This window comes from Lathyrus oleraceus, chromosome 4 (assembly GCF_024323335.1).
Source record: "Lathyrus oleraceus cultivar Zhongwan6 chromosome 4, CAAS_Psat_ZW6_1.0, whole genome shotgun sequence".
Lineage (NCBI taxonomy): Eukaryota > Viridiplantae > Streptophyta > Magnoliopsida > Fabales > Fabaceae > Lathyrus > Lathyrus oleraceus.
Window position 1 is genome coordinate 308,424,626 of NC_066582.1, and position 22,148 is coordinate 308,446,773.

The 22,148-nt window shown below is 37.7% G+C and overlaps 1 pseudogene; it reads left to right on the forward strand.

The window, feature by feature from the left end:
- The first annotated feature begins 3,512 nt into the window (after window positions 1–3,512).
- On the forward strand, window positions 3,513–3,612 carry LOC127077240 (uncharacterized; annotated as a pseudogene).
- Window positions 3,613–22,148: the final 18,536 nt, after the last annotated feature.

Sequence of the window (22,148 nt, forward strand, 5' to 3'; positions counted from 1 at the left end):
TCTTCTGCTGGTAAGATAGAGTAGGTGGAACTATTCCGGCAGCTAAATAATTGACTAGATCAGCGTACCATGGTGTGACAGATATAGCTAAGGTGGTTTCTACTTGCATGTCGGAGTTGTTCTCTTCCAAAGTAGCTATGAGTTTATCATACGAGAAATCATCATTAATGGATGTTCTTTCCGGTTCAAGGTTCTCAAGTCTAGAGAGGTGGTCTGCTACTACGTTTTCAGTTCCTTTCTTGTCCTTGATTTCTAAGTCGAATTCTTGTAGTAACAAGATCCATCTTAGGAGTCTAGGTTTAGCATCTTTTTTTGTTAAAAGGTACCTGATAGCAGCGTGATCAGTGTAAACTATTATTTTGGCTCCTACCAGATAAGAACGAAATTTATCTAGTGCAAATACCACTGCTAGGAGTTCTTTCTCGGTTGTGGCATAATTCATCTGTGCTTCATCCAGGGTTCTGCTAGCGTAATATATAACGTGAAGCTTTTTATCCTTTCTTTGTCCTAAAACAGCACCTACAGCATAATCACTGGCATCGCACATTATTTCGAATGGTTCATTCCAGTCTGGTGTCTGCATAATGGGTGCGGAGATCAATGCTTGTTTAAGAGTTTGAAATGCTTTTAAACAGTTATCGTCGAATATGAATTCAGCATCTTTCATCAACAGTCCGGTTAAGGGTTTAGTTATCTTAGAGAAGTCTTTGATGAATCGTCGGTAAAAACCGGCGTGTCCTAAAAAGCTTCGTACTTCTCTCACGGTTCTTGGGGGTTGAAGATTTTCGATTACCTCTATTTTGGCTTTGTCTACTTCAATTCCTCTGTTCGAGATGATGTGTCCTAAAACAATTCCTTCTTGTACCATAAAGTGGCACTTTTCCCAATTAAGTACTAAGTTTACTTTTACACATCGCTCCAGAACTCTTTCCAGGTTTTCAAGGCATTCTTCGAAGCTTTGTCCGTATACAGAAAAGTCATCCATAAATACTTCCATGATGTTTTCGAGAAAGTCGGCGAATATTGCCATCATGCATCTTTGAAAAGTTGCAGGGGCATTACATAGACCAAACGGCATTCGTCTATACGCGAAGGTACCAAAAGGGCATGTGAATGTTGTCTTTTCTTGGTCATCAGGGTGAATTGGTATTTGAAAGAAGCCCGAATAACCGTCTAAATAACAGAAATGTGAATGTTTAGCTAATCGTTCTAACATCTGGTCAATGAATGGTAAAGGGAAATGATCTTTTCGGGTTGCTTTGTTTAGTTTCCTATAATCAATGCACATTCTCCATCCCGATTCGATTCGTTTAGTTATAGTTTCTCCTTTTTCGTTTTCAATAACGGTTATGCCTCCTTTCTTTGGTATAACGTGTACAGGACTAACCCATTTGCTATCAGATATAGGATATATAATACCTGCTTCCAATAACTTGGTTATTTCTTTCTTTACTACCTCACTTAGGATCGGATTTAGTCTTCTCTGGTGTTCCCTAGAGGTTTTACAGTCTTCTTCTAACATGATGCGGTGCATACAAATAGAAGGGCTTATTCCTTTAAGATCGGTGATGTGGTATCCTAGTGCGGTTGGATATTTTCTTAAGATATGTAGGAGTTTTTCTGTTTCGAGTCTTCCTAGATCTGCATTAACTATCACAGGTCGTTCAAGTTCTAAGTCTAGGAATTCATATCTCAGATTCTTGGGAAGTGTTTTCAAATCAGGGGTTGGTTTGTTAAGACACTGCGTAGGATCCGGTGTTATTGCTAGGCATTGTTTAGATTTGTCCTCTAAAAGATAGTCTGATGATTTGTCTTCTCCTGACTCTGCTTCTTTTATGCATTCATCGATGATATCCATGAAGTAACATGTATCTTCTATTGCAGGTGCTTTCAAGAATTGGGAAAGAATGAATTCAATTTTCTCTTCGCCTACTTCGAAGGTGAGTCGTCCTCGTTTTACGTCTATGATTGCACCGGCAGTTGCTAAGAATGGTCTTCCTAGTATAATAGGTGTCGTATCATCTTCTCTAATGTCCATAATTGTGAAGTCAGTGGGAATGTAAAACTGACCTATGCGTACGGGAACGTTTTCAAGGATTCCTACAGGATATTTGATGGAACGATCTGCTAATTGCACAGACATTTTGGTCGGTCTTAATTCTCCCATTTCCAGTTTCTTACATATGGATAAAGGCATAACGCTAATTCCGGCTCCTAAATCGCATAAGGCTTTGTCGATGACAAATTTTCCTATGTGACAGGGTATAGAGAAACTACCCGGATCCTTGAGTTTAGGGGGCATGTTTTGGATTATAGCGCTACATTCGGCAGGGAGTGTAACGGTTTCGCTATCCTCAAGTTTCCTTTTATTAGAAAGAATTTCTTTTAAGAATTTAGCATATGAGGGCATTTGCGTAATAGCTTTGGTAAACGGAATTGTAACGTTTAATTGTTTAAGGAGATCAACAAATTTTCTAAATTGGCCTACATCTTTGGTTTTAACAAGCCTTTGAGGGTAAGGTATAGGTGGTTTGTAAGGTGGTGGAGGTACATAAGGTTCCTTCTTTTCTAGGGTTTCCTTATTACTCTCTTCCTTTTCCTTAGGTTCACTTTCCTCAGTAGATTTCTTAGGGTTTTGGTTTTCTATCCTTGGGTCAGACGGTCCTTCCACTTCCGTTCCACTTCTTAATATAATTGCATGAGCTTGGCTTCTCGGATTGGGTTGGGGCTGTCCAGGGAATGTACCAGTTGGTGCAGCAGTAGGTGCTTGTTGTTGAGCTACTTGAGATATTTGCGTTTCCAGCATTTTGTTATGGGTAGCCAGGGCATCTACTTTGCTTGCTAGTTGTTTAAGTTGTTCGCCAATGCGTATGTTCTGGTTTAAGAAATCTTTATTGGTTTGTTGTTGGGAAGCTATAAAATTTTCCATCATGATTTCCAGGTTGGATTTTCTAGGGGTATTATTGTTAGGATTCTGTTTCTGATATCCCGGAGGTATAGATGGGGCTTGATTTGGAGACTGTCCAGGTGCGTATAAAGCATTATTACTCTTATATGAGAAGTTTGGATGGTTCTTCCAATTTGGGTTATAGGTATTCGAATAGGGGCTTCCTTGAGCATAGTTTACTTGCTCTGTTTGGATTCCAGTCAAGAGTTGACATTCCGCAGGAGTGTGGCCTTGGATTCCACAGACCTCGCAATTCTGAGTTATAGCAACCACGGCTGCTGGAGGTGATACGTTTAAACTTTCAATTTTCTGGACCAAAGCATCCACTTTTGCATTGACGTGATCAAGGTTACTTATCTCGTACATGCCAGTTTTCGGTTGAGGTTTTTCCACATTCGTTCGTTCGGTTCCCCACTGATAGTGGTTTTGGGCCATGCTCTCGATAAGCTGGTAAGCATCAGCGTAAGGTTTGTTCATTAGTGCACCACCTGCAGCGGCGTCTATTGTTAACCTTGTATTGTATAAGAGACCATTATAAAATGTGTGAATTACTAACCAGTCTTCCAAACCATGGTGTGGGCAAAGTCTCATCATGTCTTTGTATCTTTCCCATGCTTCGAAAAGAGACTCGTTGTCTTTCTGTTTAAATCCGTTTATCTGGGCTCTTAACATAGCTGTTTTGCTTGGCGGAAAATATCGGGCAAGAAAAACTTTCTTCAACTCGTTCCATGTGGTGACTGAGTTGGAAGGAAGAGATTGAAGCCATCTTCTAGCGCTATCTCTTAATGAGAAAGGAAAAAGACGAAGTCGAATTGCCTCTGAAGTGACCCCATTAGCTTTAACAGTATCAGCGTATTGGACAAATACGGATAAATGAAGGTTTGGATCTTCGGTAAGATTTCCAGAGAATTGGTTCTGTTGCACAGCCTGCAACAGTGAAGGTTTAAGTTCAAAGTTGTTTGCTTCGATTGCGGGCGGAGCAATACTTGAATGCGGTTCATCTTGCGATGGCGCGGCGTAATCTCTAAGAGCACGAGCTGGTTCTGCCATCTCGGTTAAAGAAGGAAAATCTTTGAGATCAGGAAGGTCTATAGGAGGGAGATTGTTTTCAACACGATATTCCCGAATTCGTCGTAAGACTCGGAGATATAGTTCGATATCGTTGATTCGTAAATAGAGCGGTTCGCCTTGAGAGCGAGTGCGTGGCATACAAATCAACGAAAGAAAGAAAATAGAAGAAAAAGAAACCTTAGTCTCTACAGCGTAACGGAAGAGTTACGATATCGATTGAATAAAAGTCCTCGGCAACGGCGCCAAAAACTTGGTCGCTCGACTGGGTGAGTCGAGAATGGGATACAAACTGCAAGTGCACAGTTCTATCGCGTAGTTTTAAAAGATATCGATCCCACAGGGACTTATGAATCGATATACCGTTATCTAAGGTTACTACGTAAATCTAAGGTGAAAATGTTTGATTGTTTGGGAAAAACTAAGAGCTAAACTAATATCTAGATTAAATATTAATAAGACGGATATCGGTATGTAGTTCGTCAAAACTAGGGAATCAAGTCTTTGTCGGTTTCTTGGTTTTAAAATGAATCGTTTCGGTTAACTTTATTGGTTAAAGGTTCTATCTCAAACTCTCGCTCTGTTGAATAAACCATGATTTTATATTAATGTTGCTGTCACTTATAATTAAGTCAAAAACCATATTTTGAAAACAATAAAGTTGCAGAAACTCTTTTTAAGAAAATACTGACCGTTTTAAACACCCTTATCTCAAACTCTCGCTCTGTTGACTTAGGTTATATAATTAAATCCAAATGCTTAACTCTCGTCCTCACATTCAATCTTTAAAAATACTTTTTGGAAAAGGTCAGAATTTAATTAACTCTAAAACTTGCTCTCGCCCTGATCTAGAATTAATGCCTAACTTACACTGTCCAGTTAAAATCTCAAACTCTCGCTCTATTGATTTTAACTTCTTTATGTCTTTTACTTTTGTAAAAAATCTTGTTATTAAACCTGTAAGTTGAGACCGTAAAAAGATTGATTTTGATTTTAAGTTTAGGTAGACCGACTCAGTCTTGATCCCTTATTCTGCTTACTTTACACACCGATACCTAGGCAAATTAGCCAGACATGCTAAATAAATAAGAATTTATATTATGCATAAACAGACTCATTCCAGGCAGATAATATAGATAAATAATAAAATAAAACATTAAAAATTAAATAACAATTAAAGAACCTGAATGCGTAATACAATGGTCTTGAACACTCCACCACAAGCCGGTAGGATTTGTTCTTGGATTCTTCAATTAAACAGTAAATTAAATCAAGGAAATAAAACTGGAATATAACGTAAGGTTAAATCCAGTATAAAGTTGCACAATAGTTTCCGGTGTAGAAACTATTATGCGAAAAATATCTAAAAGCTAAAACTGGAAAGGTAAATTTGCAAGGGAAAAAGAATGTAAAGCTTGCAAAAGAAATAAATAAAATAAACAATGCTGGAAAAGAAAAATAAGCAAAAGGCGTGAAAAGAAAATTTGGCAGAGCTTCGGCAATGTGAGCGTGAAAAAACTGGTCCCCCTTTTAGCTTTGTGAGATGGCTATTTATAATAGTGTTGGTAACTGCATTCCGTTTCTCCCATTCTTCAACGTGGCTACATGCGCGGCGTGGATATAGGAGACCAACTTCTCAACGTTCCTCTTCAAGTCTTTCTGAGGGCGTGACTTGCGCCAAAAAGCTAGTGGAATGGTGTGACGCTCGTCACACCATGTGTGACGCTCGTCACAGTGGTGCTTCTAGTGTGACGCTCGTCACAACCCTTGTGACGCCCGTCACAGGCACAACGTGCGCTTTCTTTGGGCTGGGCTTGGTCTTTGATATTTGTTTCCTTTTTACTCCTTTCTACACCTCCTTTTCTTCCCTTTTTCACTTTTGCTTCAAAATGGATACCTGACATAAATAGCAAGGAAATACTGCATAATATCTGATAAAATGAGATAAACTAAAGTAAATGATAATATAATCTAATTGAATTAAGTCTTAAAATGTGATATAATTTCGTGTTATCAGTTGCCAGTTAAGATTGGACCGCAGGTATTCAAGAGTACCTTTTATGTGATGGATATCCAGCCTGCCTACAGCTGTCTGCTAGGTCGACCTTGGATTCATGCTGCCGGTGCTGTTACTTCTACCCTCCACCAGAAGCTCAAATATGAACTAGAAGGTCAGATCGTCACTGTATGTGGTGAAGAGGATATTTTTGTTAGCCACCTATCTACATTTAAGTATGTAGAGATGGACGGCGAGATGCATGAGATGTTGTGTCAGGGCTTCGAAACTACAAACATCAATGAGGTCGCGCCCGAAGCTGTCTTTTCACCTGAGTTTGAGAAGGTCGGGACTTCTATCTCTTCATACAAGCAAGCTGTCGAAGTGGTTAAAGCTGGTAATGCCCAAGGCTGGGGCAAATTTGTGGAGCCAGTCATCAAAGAAGACAAGTTTGGATTGGGGTATGCTCCGGGATCTCAGAAGAATGAAACCGGTACTCTCTCCAGCGGGGGTTTGGTTTCCCCCCACATCGTCAATGCTGCAGATGAAGACAAGGCTGACAGCGACTGTGACTTAGATAGCTGGGTTCGCCCGTGTGTCCCGGGAGAAAAGCTCGACAATTGGTCGTCTGAAAAAACCGTCCGGGTTACTCTACTAAAACAGTGATTTTTATTGTTTTCCTTTATTACATGCATAATAAAGTCTTACACTTTGCCCAAGGTGTAACGGCTCATTTGTAGGGCCATCCATTTAGTTACATTTCGCAATTATTTTTATCATCAATAAAGGACGGCTTTTACAAACAATTTTGTGTTCTCTTTCTTTCAGTTTTTTTCTACTTTTACAAAAAAAAATGGCAATGTTTCTTTTTTCGTTTTTTCTTTCTTTCCAAAAAAAAATCTCTCATTCTAAGGTAAAGCATGATACTCCATCATGCAGAGCCGACCACTCGGATCTCACTGCTAACGACACTGCTATGGCCAAGTATGACTTCGACAATCCTATCTATCAAGCCGAAGAAGGGGCTGAGGAAGATTGTGAATTGCCTGAAGGGTTAGCCAGATTGTTGAAACAGGAGGACCGAGCTATTACACCTTATCAGGAGGTGGTTGAGACCATCAACGTTGGTACCAAAGACGACAAGAAAAAGATCAAGGTCGGGGCCAGTCTACAGGCCGAGAGGAAAGACCGTTGATCATGTACTTGACTGTGTTAGAAAGGTCAATGGGTTGTGCGCTCGGTCAGCATGACGAGTCAGGTCGAAAAGAGCATGCAATATACTACCTTAGCAAAAGTTTACCGACTGTGAACAAAGATACTCATTGCTCGAAAAAACTTGCCGCGCTTTGGCATGGGCTGCTCGCCGACTAAGACAGTAGATGTTGACTCACACGACTCTATTGATATCAAACATGGATCCAGTCAAGTATATTTTTGAAAAGCCATCACTTACCGGAAAGGTTACTAGGTGACAAATGATACTGACAGAGTATGACATCCAATACACTTCACAAAAAGCCATCAAGGGAAGTGTCTTGTTAGACTATCTTGCAGAACAACCGATTGATGATTACCAACCTATGAGGACATCATGTTTCTCAAATCGAAAGATTGAGAGGAACCACTCCCGGAGGAGGGGCCTGACCCTGAATCCAAATGGGTTATGATGTTTGATGGGGCGGTCCACGTCAATGGTCGCGGAGTTGGTATAGTGTTGATCACACCGGAAGGGGGTTCATATGCCATTTGGTGCCAGAATAACTTTTCCCTGCACCAACAATGAAGCCGAATACGAAGCTTGTATCCTAAGACTTGAGGAAGCCGTCAATATACAGATTAAAACCCTGGATGTATACGGGGATTCAGATTTGGTCATCAATCAAACCAACGGGAAAGCATTTGGTCAGAAAGTGCGCCCTCGGGGGTATCAAGTCGGTGAATTGGTACTCAAAAGATTTCTTCCTCCCAACACAGATCACAGGGGAAAATGGACACCGAACTATGAGGGTCCGTACATGGTTAAAAGGATTTTCTATGGCGGAGCTTTGATGCTAACAACCATGGATGGCGAAGGATTCCCGTCCCCTATTAACTCAGACGCAGTTTAACAAAAAATACTTTGCATAAAATAGACCCGCTGGACGATAAAAAGAATAGTCCAGGCAAAAAAAGGGCATCCCGAAGAACCAAAAAAAAAGAGAATAAAGAGGTTCGGGCAAAAATTAGGGATATAAAAAAAGAGTACACCCGGTGAGTCGAAAACCCAAAAGGGCGGCTCAGGCAAAAATGGGTATCCCGGTGGATGGAAAACCCGAAAAAGGGGGCGATCCAGGCAAAAGTTAGGGAATAAGCGAATGACTGTGATCTGAGTTCATCAGTGTTATATCACCGTTTCATTCAATCCGGTAATCTTCGAAGGTTAAAGATCGACTAATCATCCACTTCAGAAAGCAAGATGAGCAGAGCGTCTTGAGGACATACGAGCCATAGCAGAGTCGAAACTCGGTGGGACCCCGTATCCCCATTGCCATTAGGATAGTTCTCTTTTTATAGCGATCACGTCTTTTCAGGGATCAGCTTCCTGATACCCTCGCCTATTCCTGGCACAAATTTTCTCCCCAGTAAGAGTCGAATAATTCAGTTAAAGAGCCTCTTTATTTTTCATTTATCAGTTTGTTCGCAAAAATGTCCGAATTTTTGATAAAACATATTGCATATGAACATAATGGTGGCTTTTGCAGATGATTTGCACAGAAAAACATTTAAAATTGCTTTGAATGTGCTTAATCCCGGACAGTGAATTCAAACCGAGTAATTCCCCCGAGGCATACGTGTATTTTTGGTTGCAGGTCACAGGAACCGGATGCCAAGTCATGAATCCTCATCCCCAAGCGGTTGACAAAGTCTCTCCTCAGCAGAGCATGTTCCCCAACAGAGTTGACAGTATCCAAACTGTCTATCCCCAGTAGAGTTGACAATATCCAGACTATATATCCCCAGCGGAGTTGACAGTGTCAGACTGTATCTTCCTAGCAACAGCGGAGTGGTTGCATACCCAACGGACAAGAGGGTGGTGTTCCCAGTGTTCATCTCATCCCCAGCAGATTATTTCTAACAGATTTGTTCTAATCCCCAGCTTGAGGACGATTAGCAAGTTCATATCCCCAGCAAAGGTCGTTTCCTACGACATTTCCCCAGGAAGTGTTTTCCCCACAGACTCTCCTCGCAGAGCCTCGCCAAGCAAAGTTTCCATAGTTGATACTTCCCCAGCAAGGTCAACTTTTCAAGCAGCCAATTTATTTTTGGTGGCTCATTGGTCCCGGCAGACGGATCATTCCTCACAGAGCATTCAAGGATTGATACAGCGATCTGTTCCCTACCGGAGTTTGCTTCCCCAAGCAGATTTCTTTTACACCATGCATAACATTTGCATTTGCATGCATATCATATCAAGCATACACATAAGCTGATAAACAGGTTCTTCCAAGCAGACTGAAGAATTACTTTACAACCAAGGTCATGAGATCCAGCCAGAGGATCAAGCGTGAGTGATCCAGCCTGAGGGTCATTTCGAAGATTCAGCCTGAGAATCGTGTTCCAGTGATCCAGCCTGAGGATCATTTCGAAGATTCAGCCTGAGAATCGTGTTCCATTGATCCAGCCTGAGGATCATTTCGAAGATTCAGCCTGAGAATCGTGCTCCAGTGATCCAGCCTGAGGGTCATTTCGAAGATTCCCCAGTGAAGTCGCCTACAAGCTTTATTTCCCCAGCATGTTTAACTAGTCGTTACAACATGTTCTAGCCCGAAGAATATGTACGAAGCCCAAAAGTGGAATATGCTCGAAGCTGCATATCTAATATGAAGGTTGGGTGTAGATTTCAAAAGAGAGTCAACCAGCGCATGCCTCAGATGCGGGATCTTAATGATGGGAATTTATCATCAAAACAATCCAGATCTAGCGAGAAGATCGAAATAGATTCATCCAGAGAATCGAAACAAAGGAGATCTAGCCAGAAGATCGAAGAAGATCTAGCCAGAAGATCGAAGTCAGGTCTAGCCCGAAGACCGGAAATAGATTCAGCCAGAGAATCGAAACAATTCAGATCTAGCCAGAAGATCGAAGTTGATTCAGCCAGAGAATCAAAGGAAATAGATTCAGCCAGAGAATCGAAACAAAGGAGATCTAGCCAGAAGATCGAAGAAGATCTAGCCAGAAGATCGAAGTCAGGTCTAGCCCGAAGACCGGAAATAGATTCAGCCAGAGAATCGAAACAATCCAGATCTAGCCAGAAGATCGAAGTAGATTCAGCCAGAGAATCAAAGGAAGTAGATTCAGCCAGACAATCAAAACGAAGGAGATCTAGCCAGAAGATCGAAGAAGATCTAGCCAGAAGATCAAAATCGTATCCAGCCCGAGGATCAAAATTAATATCCAGCCAGAGGATCGAAACTCCAGATTAAGCCAGAGGATCGGAAAAAAAATAAACAGCACGGTGTATTTCCGCGTTTTTGTGGTGTTCTCGGAGCGCAAATTTTCGGTCTATCTTTGGTATTCAATCACAGCTCACCCCGTTTGTTTGATAAGCTGTTCGCTTTCATCCTACTCGGTTTAGCTGATGATTGAATAGGGGCAACTGTAACACCCCAAAATTTGCCCTCCTCATTCATGCATTCATTTCATATTGCATTTCATCATGTCAATCAGAATTAGATCCGAAAGAAAAAAAAACGAAAAAAAAGAAAAAAAAAATGAAAAAATAAAACGAAAAAAAAATAAATAAATAATTTTTTACAAAAAAGATAAATAAATAACAATAATAATAAAAAATAAATAAAATATAATAAAAAATTTTGGACTTGGGTCTCTCTCATTTGAGCCCACAAAACCATGAAATTCAGTCTATAAATACCAAGGCTTCACTTGAGAAAGAGGAAGAGAAGCAAAATACTCTGAGGTTTCCTTGGAACAAAACCCTGGACAAAACCTGAAGAGAAACCTGACAGAGAACTCAGAGCAGCCTCCAAACCCTGAAGGGCCTCACGGGTGCAACTCAATTTCAATCAAGCTCTCCAATCAGGTTTGCCCTATTCCCATTATTTTACGCCTTCAATTTGAATGTTTTAAATGTGTGATGTATTATGAATGGGTGAAACCTATGCCTTGAATGTTTAATCACATGATTTCTGAAGTGTATGCCACAGGGTTTGAGGTTTCTGAAACCATACTGTTATCCATGAAAAAAATGCTTATGGTGTTTCACTAACCCTTTTGTTGAGTTTTTGTGAGGGCTCACATGACTTTTGCAGGGATAACTTGCGTGGTTTCCCACTTTATTTGTGGGATAACCCCTGGAGGTTCATTCTGATTACCTGTACTGACCCACTTTCTTTGATGATGTTAGCTTGGGAGGTCCCTGGGTTTCTTACTCCTTTAATTGCTGTTACTTCGGATCTTCATCCGTGTGGTACTTTTACCTCTTTTCCGCATTTTATCGCTTTCTTAGCTGGAAGACCTAGATAGGAGGCATTTGTTTTCTTTTGTTTATTTACTTCTGAGCCCCTTGTTGGCACATTTACTTTATACATGTTTGTTTTGTATGTGTTCGTATCCCTGTAGGTAGCGCGGTTCCTTCATCAAGGACTGCCTTTTTGCCCTTGAGCATCCCAAACCCTAAAACCCAAAGCAACACGTTAACTCCTTCTACTACAGGCGAGTAAGTCTCCAAAGGTCGAGCATCTGGTAGATTGCGTAGTGACGTCGTTCGTCCAAAACCCAATCCATAACCCCATAGTTAGCCGAACTACGTCTTGCTCTGATTCTCATTCCAGATGAGATACGTAGGCATAAGACGCGATGTCTTAGCGAGCACACATCCCCCCCAACCCATAGGTAGCCGAGCTACGAACACTCTGATTCACATATTCAGATGAGATACGTATGCAGTGGATGCGACATCCGTGCGAGTCATTTCCTTTTGACCCCTTTTTTAGTAAATAGTACATTAGATAAACCCACACCCTTTAGACAAGAACTACAAAAGTGGATCCCGTAGAGTACTACGGATGCGTAGGGGTGTTAATACCTTCCCTTCGCATAACCGACTCCCGAACCCAAGATTTGGTTGCGAGACCCCGTCTTGTCCTTTCCTTTTTCAGGTTTACTTCGAGCGGTTCCTTTCCCTCCTTTGGGATGAATAACGCACGGTGGCGAATCTTCTGTCTTTTTCTTTCGCCGGTTGTTTTTTTTGCGCACTGTATTTTTTAGGTTGCGACACCATCCTCCTATCTTAATTGCACTCAAGTCCGGGTTAGAACTTATCTCACCACTCAGAGATCATCAAGCACAACAGACAGATTATATCACTCAATTTAAACATGACTATACCATCCTCCTATCTTAAATGAAGTTGCTAGTTCTTTTTGTCTTTATGAAATGTTAAATCAATATGATTAAGTTTATTTACATTTTTGATTTAAGAAAAAGGTTTGAAAATTCATTGGCGTAAGACCAAAGTTTCTAAGCATTAAAGCAAAGTCTAAGTTTGAAATCACAAGCAAAGAAGGTTTTTGAAAAGAGGAAGAGATTTGAAATTTAAGAAGTGGGAGGAGATGAAGAGGCTATCCTATGCACAAATTAAAAGTTAAGAGTTGAAAAAGATCTGATCAATGGGATGCAATCCAACAGACGAGAATGTCATATAGAAAACCCATTTTCCCTTTGGACTTTAATCAAGCAATCATCAATAAGCAATGAACAATATTAGACATCATGAAGCTCAAGGCATCAAATAAAGATAGCCACATCCAAGCAAGCAATTCCCATAGCTTGCAGTCTTCTTTGTCTTCTCATGTATCAAATGAAATATTCCTTGATCAACTCAGAATAAAGCATCAGACATATGGTCAAAATGATAATTAGCACAAAGATAAAGTAGCAGATGAATTCAAACAAGATCCAAGGCTTGCATCAAATGAAGATTCATTTCACAATAGCTTCTTCTCAAAATGTTGGCATTAGCCAAGTCCTTTTTGCATAAGGAATGTTGCCTAGTTCTAAGTCCAAGAGTTCAGATCAAGATCAACAATCCTCTAGATGTTTTTTAGTGTTTTTTGTTGTTATTAATTATTTTAAGGTCCTAAGACCACAAACAAAACCAAAACACATAAACAAATATATATAATCACAAGATTTGGCTCAAATAAGCAAAGTGAAAATGACATAAACATAACAAGTTCAATGAAATGTAAATGGCAATGTATGATAAATGACTGAAATTTAAATTGCATAAAGTAAATGATTTGAAAGTAAAGCAATATTAATGAGAATTAGTCAAATGTTAGTCAAAGGTTAGTAAAGGTTAGTGGTGTTCTTTTTAATTGATGATACGTCTCGTGACTGTATATAGAATATAGTCTATCGGGTACTTGACTGCAAGTGCACAATCTAGTCGTTTTAGTTTTAAAAGATATCGAACCCACAGGGACCGATGGTCAAACTAATGTTATCGACGTTACTATGTTTAGCTAAGGAAATGATTTTTAGAGGTTTGGTTGAACAAAAATTAAATCTAAGGGAAGTTAAGTTTTAAGAAAATATTAATAGGATGATATCGGTATGCAACACATTAATCGTCAGGGATTTGATAAGTTGCCGGTGTATATTTTAAGTACAAAATATCCTATAGTAGAAAATACTTATTTAAAAGGCTTTATCTCACACTCTCGTGATTGTTGATTCGGACTATACTCTTAAGTCAGAATGTACGCTCTCGCTGTCCCATTTGAAGTTAAAAATACTTTTTAAAAATAAATAAGTTCTAATTGCTTTTAAAGCGCTCTCGCTATTTTTAAAATCAATGCCTAGTTTTTACTATCCAGTTCGACCCTCACGCTCTCACGATTGTCGATTCTCACCTTAGTTAATTTCCCACTCTCGTGGCAAAATCGTATTAAATAGCTTCTCACTTTTGTGACAAAGTTAATTAAATTTAAAATTAAAAATCACAGCCAAAAAGATTGTTTGAGAAAAGAAGTTTTACACCGATTATTATTAAATCCCGTCTAATTAAGTTGTTTACATACCGATTCGGGTAGTTTAGCCGGGCATGTTAAATAACGTAAACACAAACAAAAATAAACAGATCAACAATAAAGCAAACATGATTATAATAATAATAAAGAAATAACAATAGTAATTGAATAAAAACCTGGAGATTGGATTAATAGAATATGCCGAATCTTGAAGTACTTGAGCAGTCCTCCACAGGTCAGTAGGATTCTGCTTCTTCGAAATAATTGCTTAAACTAAATTCAATAAATTGCAGTAGTTCCCCAGTGTAGGAAACTACTACTTTGGCTAAATTAAAAACGGAAAGGAAAAGGGAAAATGGAAACTCTAAACGAAACGGTAACTAAATTGTGGTAAAAGAAAACAATGTTGCTGACGAAAAATAAAAGAAAAATAGAATTGTTGTGGAAAAAAAATGCAGAGAAAGGTCTTGAAAGCTGGATTCAGGGAGGAAAATTAAGCGTGCCCGTAGATTTCCAACTTCCATCCTTTTATATTCTCCATTTCGTCTTGTAAGTAGAGAGAAATAAGGGTGACTTGGTTGAGTGAGAAATCCACGGGAAAGTGGGCTGAGTAACGAGAAATAAGGGCGTGTGGTTCACTTATGTTGACAAATTCAATACACTTCTTTTTGGCCTATTGACGGTCGTCGTGGGTTTGTGACGGTCGTGACACCCAGGGCGTGACGGTTGTGGCAGGGTTTATGACGGTCGTCACATGCACATAATTTGTATTTTCTGCTTTTTCTACTGTTTTCTCTTTTGTTTCTTCTTCTTTTCCTTCCTTTTCTATACTTTGCTCATTTAAACATGGGAATTGAAATACCTGCAAAAATAACTCAAACACTTGCGGAATAATCGGAATATAAATGAAAGTGGTACGATTTTTGAGTGTAAATCAAGGCAAATATACGATGTATTTTCGTGTTATCAATTGATTAAGTCATTCTTTTGAGAACACTCGACCATTCCTTCATAAGTATGAATCCTTAAACCAAGACATCTTCCATGAGAAGGTCTCCAACTTGGACAATTTAACAAGTATGCCATTGACACTCATGAAAGGAAAAAAAGGTCAAGCCTCCACACAATACCATGAAGAATGGGAGACTTACAATCTCACTTACTAGAATGTTATGCCATTAGGGTCAAATTTAGCTTTATGTTAAGCAATCGTAATTGGACTTGTATAGAAGTTACAACTATCTGAGGCCGGGCAATAAAAATTTAGGTGTTAATGCATGTTAGAGATTTGGTAAGAAGAACCAAACTCTTAAAACATACCATACACTAAAAGAAAAGATCAAGAGGGAGGGACCTATCTCAGTCATACTTGTATTGGTTCATCTGACACAAGGTCATTGATGAACTAATTAGCCGTAAGACATTATGATTTCATTGGTCAAATGAGGGAATGGGAAAGAATATGGATGAAGATGAAGAGGGAGGGGAAGATAGAAACACAAATTGACCAAGGGAGTATTTTCATCAAATCCAAACCATTCATTCACTTTGGGAGATAAAATGTATAGTTCATCAATCCCCTAAATCCAATGGTTTTGATCCAACAAAAGTCAAATCAACCTTGACCAAGGCCCAAACAGAAAGTCAAATATCACAAGACCATAAAAATGGCTCAACAATATTTTTGAACATTTAATCAATTAAAAGTCCAATTAAAAGTGAATTAAAATGCATTTTAATTTGGTCAAAACCTAAAATCCCTTCAAAACATCAAATAAATGGCCAACGGATTTATCCTAGATCAAACAGGGCCAAAGGACCTTAGACAAAAATTTTCACTATTTTTGAAAAGTCAGAAGTATTTTTAAACAATTAAAAATATGCACTAAAACATTTAATTCATGAAAAATATCAAAATTAATCCAAAAAATAATTTTAATTCAGAATATGGAAGAGAAAAATATTTAAAGATTTTTGGTTAAAGTCTCATTTTCTTTGGATTAAAAATGAAAGTAATATGAATTAAAAAAATAAAAGGATTAAATGAAAAATCATAAAATAAAAAGAAATTAGAAAAAAAACAAGGGCCATCAGATCTCCCTCATTAATTGAGGTGGCAGATTTGATGGCCAAGTGCGCGCTTTCATCGTGTTATGCAGTCAACGCTTGTATACGCGTGGTAATCAGGAAGAATGGCTCAGATTAAAATGTTCCAACATTATCAGATGGCCAGGAGGTGTGCCAACACACGACCAGAGCTAGGGCTCCGGTTATCTTCTCCGGTGACCTTCATCGGACTGGTCCAACTTCATATCAATGGAAATTGAAAAACAAAGACACTATTTCAAAGATAAAATGCTCAAGATCATGAATCTGGCCTCAATTTTCTCCAATTCCAAGTATATAGAAATATACGAGGATTTGAATTTTGAGGATCATGAACTTAGTTGCTTCGATTTGACCTCAAAGCAACTCAATCTTGTTGCCTACATTGGTAGGACTTCAGCTAACCAAAAATCAAAGAGAATGGTGAAGAATTGAGAGAGAATCGAAGAGATGAAGTTTTTGAAAATTCACCTTTGAGGGAGCTTGAATATTCCTTGATCTTGCTTCCAATTGGCCTTGGCTTCACTTCAGAAGCTTGCAGAAGTTGAATTGGATCAAGGAAAGGCTTAGATACTTGGAGTTTCAACTTCAAAACTGAAGTGAAATTGAAACTCGATTTTCAATTGAAAATCTTCAAGTTTGTCCTCTAATAATGAGGGTTAGGATTTCAAGTTCAAAGCTTGGGCAAGGTGTCCCCAATTCTGAGCAGAAGGGGTTGTATTTATAGGCTATGCACTTGCTTTCTACACACTTCCCTCAAAATTCCAAAAATAGCAATCTTGCTTAAATGGATGCATGGGCGTGTGATAGGCCCATCAAATGATTCTAAATGATCTAATATTATGTGCTATCCAACCTAAAATGATGTCATATATCCAGGCATAAAGGAAACAAAATTTGATAATGAATCTTACCAAATGGAACCTTGTGAAGAACTCATGCGCAAGTCCATCAAACTTGGTCCAAATGAGGTGATCTTAGACTTTTTGAAAATGTGAGATCCAGGAGAACAATTTTCACGTTGAACAATTTTCCATATGAATCTTGGATCATGATGGATTTTGAGGTGAAAGTTTGGAAAATCAAACGTAAATGAAATTTTTCTAAGTACCAAGCCAAATGTTCACTTCTTCCACCTTGAATAACTTTTTCTATGAGCTTCAAATGGAAAACGTTCCTTAATCAAAGTTGCATATATTTAAAAACTCTTCAATTTGGTCACAAATTTGACCTAATATGGATTTGGCATGAAGGAGTTATGCATTTTAGAAGTTGAGGAAAACCTCTTGTTCAATGGTAATGGCCCAAAGTGACCTATAATGTTTCCTCTTGACACATGCATTTGCAAGTTGAATTTGAACTTATTCAAAGAATAAAAGTTGGATAGGGCATCTTTATTTTGATCATAAAACTTTAATGGCTTTCATCGCATAAAAATTGAGCAAGTTATGGTCCTTGAAAGTTGACCTCCTAACTAGGGTTCAAACAATATGACCTATAATCTTTCACCATAAAAAATGACTTTCCAAGCAAAATTAGATATTGACTTCAACATGAAAGTTGTTTGTAATGTCATAAGGAGTAAATTTTCTATTGGAATAATTTTCATATGACAAACATTGTAGGATATAAGGTCTATGGAACCCCAGTTTTGACTAGTTGACTTCCTCTAGTCAACCACCATGAACCAACTTGCAAACTTGAAGCTATCTTGATATATTGGACTCATAGAGGATAATATATGCAAAATATGATGTAATATGGACTATCCTTCGAAATATTTGATCATATGATGAAGAAAACCTGTTGAGGAAGTCACACAAGATACCTAGAAGAATTAGGGCTTCCAAGGCAAACAAGCTTCAAACTCTTGATGATTTCTTGATCAAAATGATGAGTGAAGATCATGTGGATCCATATATGATGTATAGAGACAATTTGAACCATCTCTTGACTAGTATCCTTGCATTGAGGGTCTCAAACCCTATATATGAGTTTGACGAGGCATAAGTGAACACACACACTACCTACAAAAGAAGTAAACTATACATTGACATATTTTTGGTATTTTGGTTAGTAAACAAAGAAAAAAAAGTATGATACAATCAAATGTGCTTGGTGACCTATCCCGATACAAACCCAATGAATGAGGGGTAAGGAGGATGCCAAGGAGTGATCCCAAAGCCAATGCATATGATGAGATAGCATGAGGGATCTTAGGGTCAAAGTCGGGGTCTTACAGAACCAACATTAAATATGGTTCTTTTTCAAATAACTCAACCAAATATGTAAAATTTAAGAGGAGATTCAATAAACAATAATAATGAAATGAAAGCTTAAGAGACAAGCAATAAAACCATATTGGGGTTCTCCCTCTTAATGTATTAGACACATGCATCTTAAGTCTCCCCGTTTTTTATGCTTGGACATATTTCATTTGGAATTGAATCAACTTTGAGAAAAAGTAAGCAAATCCTTGTTCCCCCCTTAAACATTGCACACACACAACAACATAATAAAACAAATCTAGACTCACATTACAACTTATCCCCCTTTGACAAGATCAAAAATAGATAGATGGTAATGATTCTAAATTCCAAATAACCAACAAAAAAAATCCAGATGAACATATGAGCTAAAAACCTAAGAAGTATATACAACATCATAGATTGGATACATAACACAAATATATACATGATATGCAATAAACATGAAAATAGACATGCAACAACATATCCACAAAATTTAATAAATAAAAACAACTATGATTAGAAGATTAAATAATGCATGAACAAGTATATGAATGCTCAAATGCACATAATTAACAACGTGCATTTAAAAAGACCTTAAATTCTAAGATGAAAAATCGTAAGCATGCTAGAGATGAATGAGTTAAATAAAGAATGTAATAAGCAAACCAATGAACATACGCAGAACAAACATACATACAACGATATAGCCGGATACAAGATTTATAGAGGCATACCAATAGAGTTTGTAAAACTATGATTTGATACAAGAGAGTATTAGTGAATAAAAAAATGAAAATAGAAAAAGAAACTAAATAGATATCCCAATAAATATAAGGCACGAGGAATCCAAGATTTCCAATTCCTTACAAATCTTGTGAAAAGGTTTTGAGGATAATGGTTTTGTAAAAATGTCAGCATGATGATTTTTCGTAACAACATATTTAAAAACAAAGTCCCCTTTTTCAACATGGTCCCTAAGAAAATAGTATCTTATTTCTATATGTTTAGTTCGTGAGTAAAGTATCGAATTCTTAGTGAGGCTTATCATGCTCGTGTTATGGTGCTTGATTGGGATGCATCCAAATTTTAAATCGTAATCTAGAAATTATTGTTTTAGTCATGAGACTTTTATATAACAACTACTAGCAACTATGTATTGATCCTCGACAGTAGAAAAAACAACTTTATGCTGCTTCTTCTTGTGCCAAGAAACTAAACAATTTCCAAACAAGTGACAAGTAACACTAGTGTTTTTCCTTTCCGGCTTGCACCATGGAAAATTAGAATGAGAAAACCTTACTAAGTTACATATTATCCTACACATATACACACATTAAACATATCATCCAACCTACTTGTTAAATAGAGTAAGGATCCTATAATACCTCGATATTTGGTGATGTCGATTTCCACTCCATTCTCGTCTTTATCATTTAGCACGTTTGACGCGATGGGGGTTGAAATGCTCTTCGAATTTTGCATATCAAACTTATTAAGAAGATTCAAGCAATAATTGTTTTGGCTTATGAAAGTTCCTTCTTCGGCTTGCTCAATTTGTAATCCTAAGAAATATGTGAGCTTTCTCATGAGACATTTCAAATTCATCCTACATCAAATTTGGAAATTCTTGGCAAAGAGATTCGTTAGTAGAACCGAAAATAATATCATTGACATATATTTGAACTAAAAGAATACAATTTATTTGGGTCAAATAAATAAAGTGGTGTCTAATTTACCACGACGATATCCTTGTTTGACTAAAAATCCACTATATGGGTCATACCAAGCTCTTAGAGCTTGTTTGAGATCATAGAGGGCTCTTTTGAGTTTAACAACATAGTTATACGTTTTCGTGATCCTCAAACTGGGAGGTTGAGAGACAAAGACCTCTTCATTTGTGTAGTTGTTAAGAAAAGAAATTTAACATCCATTTGATAAAGCTTAAAATCCAGGCAGTAAGTGAATGCCAAAAGGAGTCAAATAACTTATACCCGAGAAAGGAGAATAAGTATCCTTGAGTCTATTCCTTCAACTTGACTATACCCTTTTTCCACTAGCCTTGCTTTATTTCTAGTAATTACGCCATTTTCTTCCATTTTGTTCCTAAATACCTTTATAGTTCCAATGACAGTTTTATCAACTGGATACGAACAAGGTCCCAAATGCCGTTGCATTTAAATTAGATAAGTTCTTCTTGCATAGTAAGTAACCATCCCTCTTAAAGTAAAGCCTCATATATCATTTTAGATTCCATTTTAGATATGAAAGCAAAATAGTATAGAAATTATTAAACTGAGATCTAGTACTTACACCTCTTTTGATATCTCCTAGTATTTAATCCAACAGATGATATTTTGCAATCGTCCAATCTTGAGGCAACTAATTTAAAGTCTCTTATTTGTCTTCCTAATGTGAGATTCCCTCTTTATCTTCATTAATTTCCTCATTCTTTGGTGAAGGAGGATCCTCTTTGGGACTTTAGTCCTTGTTCAAATTCTCCGTTATCACACCTGAAATATCATAACAAATACCTTTCCTCGTATTTTGGGGTGAAGATTAATCAGACGCAACATGAATAGATTCTTGATGTTCTATGATTGTAAACTCTAAATTCTTTACTCGAAGATGTGTACCCTAGAAATATTCATTCATAAGACTTATCATCAATTTTACCAAGATTGTCGTTTTCGTTATTTATAGTCAAACATTTGGAACCAAAAACACGAAACTAGGAAATGTTTGGTTCCTACATTTAAGTAACTAATAAGTTTTTGTCACTAGGATTGATCGAATGACCACCCTGTTACATGGCATGCGGTATTAATCGCATCCTCCTAAAAGTACTTAGGAAAACTCATTTCAATTATCATGGTCCGAGCCAATTTTTCTAAAACTCAAATTTTACACTCAACCACCCCATTTTGTTGTGGAGTTCTCAGACATGAAAAGTTATGAGAAATCATATTTTTGGTACAAAATTTTTGAAATTGATGGTTTATAAACTCACCATCATCATCACTGTGAAGTGTGATAATTTTTAAATTGAAAAGATTTAAGACAAGCTTAGCAAAATTAACAAAAGCATTAAAAGTTTCATCCTTATGGGTTAGAAATAACGTCCAAGTGAATATATAGTAGTCATCCACAATTACAAACCCTTAATAATTACTTCATAAACTTCTTGTCCTCGAAGGGCCAAACAAGACTAGGTGGAGAAGCTCGAGAGGTTTTGATGTTGCAATAACCTTTTTCGATTTAAACGAAACTCTCATTTTCTTTCCCATTTGGCAAGCATCACATTGTTTTTCTTATGAAAAATTATTTTTTGAAAGACCAATCACTAGATTCTTGGATGTTATTTTCATGATTAAGTCAAATTGCATATGGCTTAAACTCTTATGCCATAACCAAGAATCTTCCCTCTTAGTGACTAAGCATTTACCTCAATGGGTTGACACATCATCCAAATCAAGCATATAGATGTTGTCAATCCTAGAACCCTTAAAAACAAGGCCAACTAAGAAACTTAGTGTATCGAAAACTACATAATACCCTTTGTCGCATAATTGACTAACGCTAAGTAGGATATGTTTAAGCCTTTTAACTAAAGGCACACCTTATATGGTGATTGTGAAGGGATTTCCCATAACACCTTCTCCTAAAATATTACCTATTATGTTATCCCCATATATGACGTGACCACTTTCTTTATCATCAAACTCGATGAACATCAAAGTGTCTCTCGC